Genomic DNA, 6,928 nt, shown 5'->3' on the forward strand with positions numbered 1-6,928 from the left:
CTCTTCCTCCTTCTCCTCTCCCTTCTCTTTCTCCTCCTTTCTCCTCCTTCTCCTTCTCCTCCTTCTTTCCTCTCCTCCTCTCTTCCTCTTCCTCCTTCTTTTTTTTTTTCAATCCCCACTAGGTCCTCCTCTGCATCATGTTCGAGGAACTGAACACCCTCCCCTCACACAACACATCAGAGTCTTTTACTTTGATGCAACACACTCACTTCAAAGAAGTATCTTAGCCAACTGCCACCTCTGAATGAAACAAAATAGCTGACATAATACACATTTTACTCTACCTTAATAAAGTAATTTTAAATTCTTAAGCATTAATTTAAATGTATTTATATCAGGCTCTTTTTAGTTTGAACTGTAAGGTACAAACTTGTATGTGAATATTTACAGATGCTTTATCCATAGAGAAGACACCCCAGTGATAATGCAAATGTCAACAGAGTGAGTGAATATATCTCAACAAAACTGTGCTATATAAAAAAAATGTTATTATCACTTCTTGGCCTTTTGGCTAAGATCAAGTGTAATATCTGTTCTTATCAGTTTAAAAAAATGTCATTCCTTGATGACAATAATTACAACTTAATTCTCTGCCCCAACTATGGGTAAATCTCAGAAATATGCTGAGCAAAAGGACATTACCCACAAAAAAGATAAAACATTTTGTTTCACTTTATTTGTAGTTATATGATAGCCAAGATGAATAAAAATATATAAAAGACAACAGTGACTGCCTGGAGTGGGAGTTATTCAAATTACACAGTAGCTAAAAGGTTATCCTGGTAGTAATTTATTCTTAAAAATGAGATGTGACTAAAAACCATGACTGGAATATACAGACACACCATAATCCTTGTCTTTGAGTTTACATATTGGCACTCTCATAGTCTTGGGGGAAAATAACAGCTTCTACCCTATGACCCCTGCAATTCCTCTCCTGGGGATATATCCTAAGGAACCAGACACACTCATCTTTTTGACTATAGAAGAGTAGCCAAAACCTGGAAGCAACCCATATGTTCAACAACAGATGAGTGGCTGAGTAAGTTGTGGTCTGTATACACCATGGAATACTACTTAGCTATTAAAAATGGTGACTTCACACTTCTTACCCCATCTTGGATGGAACTTGAAGGAATTCTGTGAACTGAGATCAACCAGAAAGAGAAGGATGAATATGGGGTGATCTATCTCATTCATGGGCAGAAGTTGAGAAATAAGAACAGAAGGGGGAAACACAGAGCAGGACTTGGACTGGAGTTGGTGTGTTGCACCAAAGTAAAGGACTTTGGTGTGTGTGTGTGTGTGTGTGTTGTGTGTGTGTGTGTGTATGTGTCTTTGATGTTCTGGTGAATGATGGTGGAGGAGGACCTACTTTGGGGGTGAGAGGTGTTTTGTAGAAAACTGAGAATTTTACACATGTACCAACAACTATATTTACTATAAACCATTAATCACCCCTAAGTAAGAGCTAATACATGTATTTCACTCTGCCTGCTAGGGACTGTAATGCACCCCAGTTATTGACTGAAGAACACTTCACAGTTAGGGATTATTATCTTCATTAAAATTTTTTTTCTTCATTCATTTTTAAATGAAGATAATTCAAAATTATCTTCATTTAAAATTTTTTAAATATTTATTATTTATTCCCACTTTGTTGCCCTTGTTGTTTTATTGTTGTAGTGTTATGATTGATGTTGTTGTTGGAGAGGACAGAGATAAATGGAGAGAGGAAGGGAAGACAGAGAGGGGGAGAGAAAGACATCTGCAGACCTGCTTCACTGCCGGTGAAGCGACTCCCCTGCAGGTGGGGAGCCAGGGGCTCGAACTGGCATCTTTAAGCTGGTCCTTGAGCTTTGCACCACCTGTGCTTAACCTGCTATGCTACCACCTGACTCCCTATTATCTTTATTTTATAGGTGAGGACATCTGGATGTGCAGGAGAGTTAAGGCAACTGATTCACTTTTTTTTTCTAGTTTGCTCCTGCTGTTGGCTTTTTTTTTTTTTTTCATTTGACAGAACAGAGAGAAATGGAGAGGGGAAGGGGAGCTAGAAGGATAGGATAGACATCTGCTGTAGAACTGCTTCACTGCTCATGAAGCAGATCTCCTGCAGATGGGGGGGGGGGCAGGGGTTCGGTATCCTTGTACATAGTACTGTGTGCACTTGACCAGGTGCTTCTCCCCACCCCACCTTATCCAAACTCTTTTAAAAAACTTTTAAAAAAATATTTATTTATTTATTTTCCTTTTTGTTGTCCTTGTTGTAGTTATTATTGTTAGATAGGACAGAGAAGAATGGAGAGAGGAGGGGAAGACAGAGAAGGGGAGAAAAAGACACCTGCAGACCTGCTTCACCGCTTGTGAAGTGACACCCCTGCAGGTGGGGAGCCGGGGGCTCGAACCGGGATCCTTATGCCAATCCTTGTGCTTCGTACCGCCTGCACTTAACCCGCTGTGCTACTGTGCAACCCCCCTTACCCAAACTCTTAAGTGACAGAGCTGGATTACAAATGCAGGCAGTTTGGTCTTTGAGTCATGTGCCCTTAATCATGAGATATGTCTATGCAGCAGACATGTTCTGTCTAATCAGAAGCACAGAAAAATATACGTGCATCTACATATATATGGTCCATTTGGGAAGAGGAGTGAAAAGTTGCTTCTTATTACTCACTGGCAGATTTAGAGGAAAGCTCATCAAGCAGTTATTCTGTTATTATTTAAAGTTTGAAGACAAGATTCAGCCCCTCCTCCATCTAAAACCCAAGGACACACAACCCACTGACTCTACAGAAAGGCATGAGGCTTGGGAGGGCTCTTGTATTATCCAGATTATTGGCTTCATATAGCTGTAAGCCCATGCTTAACCGGGCTTGTGTAAATGGGATTCGTTCCTTGATCTGTCTGTGAAAGAATGTTTTATCCTGTCACTAAGCCAAATTCCTCCTTTCTGCTGAATTGCTCCTGAAGGCCGTTTTAATTTGTTTGTGAATCACTGAAATTTGCCTGCCGGTAGGACACTGTTTACTGCACTTACAAACTGTGTCTTAAAAGATGATTCTCTGAGAATATGATTGTCACTTGAAATGTTTGAGATAGCACACAGCTGATTCTCTGTTTTCTCTGCCAGGGCACTTTGTAGACACATGGGTGTACAAAGAGGGCCAGATATCCTCTCAGACATTGGCTTCTGGTTGACAAATATTTGGTTACAATTGTGGTTTTAGAAAAGAAATGAACTATCCTTATAAACTGGAGGTGCCAGGTCCTATATAGTTTAAGCAGTTGAACTGGGGAGTTGCAGGCCTCAGATCTCAAGTTCTGTCTCCGGCACTGCATATGCCAGAGCTGGGTAGAGCTTTGATCTCTCTCTCTCTCTTTATAAAATCAAATAACATAAATCTTTTAAAAAATGATAGTTCCACTACAACAATAAAAAAACAACAATAAGGGCAACAAAAAAGGGAATAAATAAATAAATAAAATTAAAAAACATGATAGCACCATAACAAGTTCTTTCGTAACCAAACTGAAAGTTCTGTTGTGCACTTATATATCTAAAACCAGCCTGACCTGATTTTCTCTTGGTCAGATATTCCTTAAATTTTTAAAATTTATTTAAGAAACATTAACAAAACCAAAGGATAAGACGGGTATAACTCCACACAGTTCCCACCACCAGAACTCTGTATCCCATCCCATCCCATCCCATCCCCCAATAGCTCTCCTATTCTTTATCCCTCTGGGAGTATGGACCCAGGGTCATTGTGGGATGCAGAAGGTGGAAGGTCTGGCTTCTGTAATTGCTTCCCTGCTGGGATCAATTACATGGGCATTGACTGGTCGATCCATACTCCCAGCCTGTCTGTCTCTCTTTCCCTAGTGGGGAAGGGTTCTGGGGAGGCAGAGCTCCAGGACATATTGGTGGGGTTGTCTGTCCAGGGAAGTCTGGTCGGCATCTTGCTAGCATCTGGAAACTGGTGGCTGAAAAGACTTAACATACAAAGCCAAACAAGTTGTTGAGCAATCATGGACCTAAAGGCTGGAGTAGTGCAGATGAAGTGTTGGGGAATTTTTTTGTTTGTTTGTTTACTATCTTCATTTATTGGATAGAGACAGCCAGAGATTGATAGGAAGGTAGAGAGAGACAGAGAGACACTGTCACACCTGTAACATTGCTTCACTGCTTGCAAAGGTGGGCGCGAGGAATCACATCATTGCAAGACTGGCCAGCTCCTCATGGGGCGCAAGCGCTTCCACACTACGATCATCATCTCTGGCATTATGCTATTCCACTGCAGAATACTGTGCCCCAGGATGGTTCCGTAGCCCCCATGTCCACTTGGTCGATTCCAAATTATATTCCTCCATGAGGATAATTTCTGGAACCATCCGTTCCACCCCGGTTCCATGGCTGCCAGTTCTTAGCAGCATCAACCCGCCAGATATTCGAAGGGACGCGGCATCATCTAAGTTCATTTCCCACGTCTACGCTCGACCAGACCTGCCAATCTACGCAGATATCTTCGCCCACCCTGTCCAACGCTTGACGTCTCGTCACCCAATCTGGTCCCCTACGCCTACACTGAACTTCTCTGTTCCAGACTCTTGGAAACAGAGTTGGCAGTCAGCTGAGGTAAAGAACAAACACCCCATCACAGACCCCTGCGAGCGTCAACCCGGCTTTGACCTAGCACATTATGATCGGGCCCTCCTCAATCGCTATCGAACAGGCCATGGCCGGTGCGCTGCTATGCTCCACCGCTGGGGAGCCAGAGACGACCCGAACTGCCCCTGCGGCTCCAGACAGACTATGACCCACATAGTCAACGACGGCCACCTCTCCAGATTCAAAGGAGGTCTCGAAACTTGACATCAGGCTCAACCTGACGCTGTTGACTGGCTACGGAAGAAGGGCAAACGCTAGAAGAAGAAGAAGAACTACTTGCAAAGCTTTCCCCCTGCAGGTGGGGACCGGGGGCTCAAACCCAGGTCCTTGTGCATTGTAACATGTGCGCTAACCAGGTGCACCATCACCCGTTCCCAGATAATCTTTCTAAATACATGTAAGTCATCAGTGTTCTCCATGTTAGTTCATCTCCATGTTATCTGTCCTCTTCTCCACCAGCGTCTTGGAGTGACATAATAGTGGGATATGCCTTAACAAAATTAACACTTGGACCTACGTAGCAAAGTTCCTTTTCTCTGCCTTCTTTTCTTCTGGAGCACCTTCCTCCTCACCTTAGCTTTCAGCCATGTGTCGAAGTCTTTATTTATTTATTTATTTTTACTAGTGATTTAATAATGATGAACAAAACTGTTAAATAACGGGTATAATCCCACACAGTTCCCACCACCAGGGTTCCATGCTCCATCCCCTCCACTGGAAACTTCCCTGTTCTTTATCCCTCTGGGAATATGGACCAAATTTTTGGGGGAGGTGCAGAAGAAAGTGGAAGTATGTAATTTATTCTCTGTTGAACATGGACCTTAGCAGGTGGATCCACACCCCCCAGCCTGTCTCTGTCTTTCCCTAGTGGGGCAGGGTTCTGGGAAGGGAAGGTTCCAGGACACATGGGTGAGGTCCTCTGCCCAGGGAAATCAGGATGGAATCATGGTAACATCTGCAACTTGGTAGCTGAAAGGCTGTAAGATATAAAGCAGGAGGGGCTGAGTGGTGGTGCACCTGGTTGAACGCACATGCTACATTGCACAAGGATATGGGTTCGAGCCTCCAGTTGCCATCTGCAGGGGGAAAGCTTTCAGAGTGGTGAAGCAGTGCTGCAGGTTTCTCTCTGTCTCTCTCCCTCTATCTTCCCCTTCCCTCTCAATATCTACCTGTCTCTATACAATAAATAAAGATAATAAAATTTTTTTTTAAGATATAAAGCAAGAAAAGTTGTTTAATAAACAGGAACCCAAAGGGAAGAATACAGCAGGTGAAATTAGGGGTCTTTGGGTGAGAAGACGCTAGGGACTATATTTCAGGTATGTTTCAATGACTGACACCATCTTCCCAGTTTTAGTCTACCTGAATGTCAGCTACCAGGCTACGGAAGTCTTTATTTTCTTTTCCCCTTAGGATGTAGAGACTGGCAGTGTAGTGCTAGCAGAATGCTAACTCCTGGGTCAGGATCCTGGCAAGTGGACAGAGTGGCTGTTTTATTGTTTTTGGGTGCACCAATAGGAAGCATCAAAGAAACAGGATGTATCTTATCTAGTTTCACATGCCCCCCCTCAAAGGGATTCTAACTTAACATGATATGGGAGAAGGCACGTCTTTCCCAAAGGAGACCCTAGTAAGAATGCACACACATCTAACACAGGGAGTCTGTTACAGTTCTGGAACATTCGCTAGGATAGTCCCAGGACTATTTATGCTGCTGTAGCTGTTTTTTTTTTTTTTCTTGTGCAACTGTGATTCTAGTAGGTTCCTCGTGCTATTATAATAAGTGAGCACTAACACAGGGCTTTCCCTCACACTAATGTAGTAATTCTAGTTCTGATGGCCAGAGGTCCAAAAAAAAAAAAAAATTCCAAGGGCCGGGGAACCTACATTTCTTTTTTTTTTTTTAATTTCTTTATTGGGGAATTAATGTTTTACATTCAATAGTAAATACAATAGTTTGTTCATGCATCACATTCCCCAGTTGGAACCTACATTTCTTCTGGAAGCTCTAGGACAGAATTCATTTCTTGGTATTTTTCAGATTCTAGAAACTTCTATCTTCAGGGCCAGTGTTCACGTCACTCTGCTTCTGCCCTGACATCTCTTCTCACAGACATACACTTCCCATCTCTGTCTCTCTCTCTCTCTCATCATTGTTGAGGCTTCTGCCCTCACATCTCTTCTCACAGACATACACTTCCCATCTCTGTCTCTCTCTCTCTCTCATCATTGTTGAGGCTTCTGCCCTGACATCTC

At 42.9% G+C, this 6,928-nt stretch overlaps 1 pseudogene; it reads left to right on the forward strand.

Annotated features, from left to right (window-relative positions):
* Window positions 1-491: 491 nt before the first annotated feature.
* Window positions 492-615, forward strand: LOC132536316 (U2 spliceosomal RNA; annotated as a pseudogene).
* The last annotated feature ends 6,313 nt before the right edge of the window (window positions 616-6,928 follow it).

This window comes from Erinaceus europaeus, unplaced genomic scaffold, assembly GCF_950295315.1.
Source record: "Erinaceus europaeus unplaced genomic scaffold, mEriEur2.1 scaffold_1051, whole genome shotgun sequence".
In the NCBI taxonomy this organism is placed as follows: Eukaryota; Metazoa; Chordata; class Mammalia; order Eulipotyphla; family Erinaceidae; genus Erinaceus; species Erinaceus europaeus.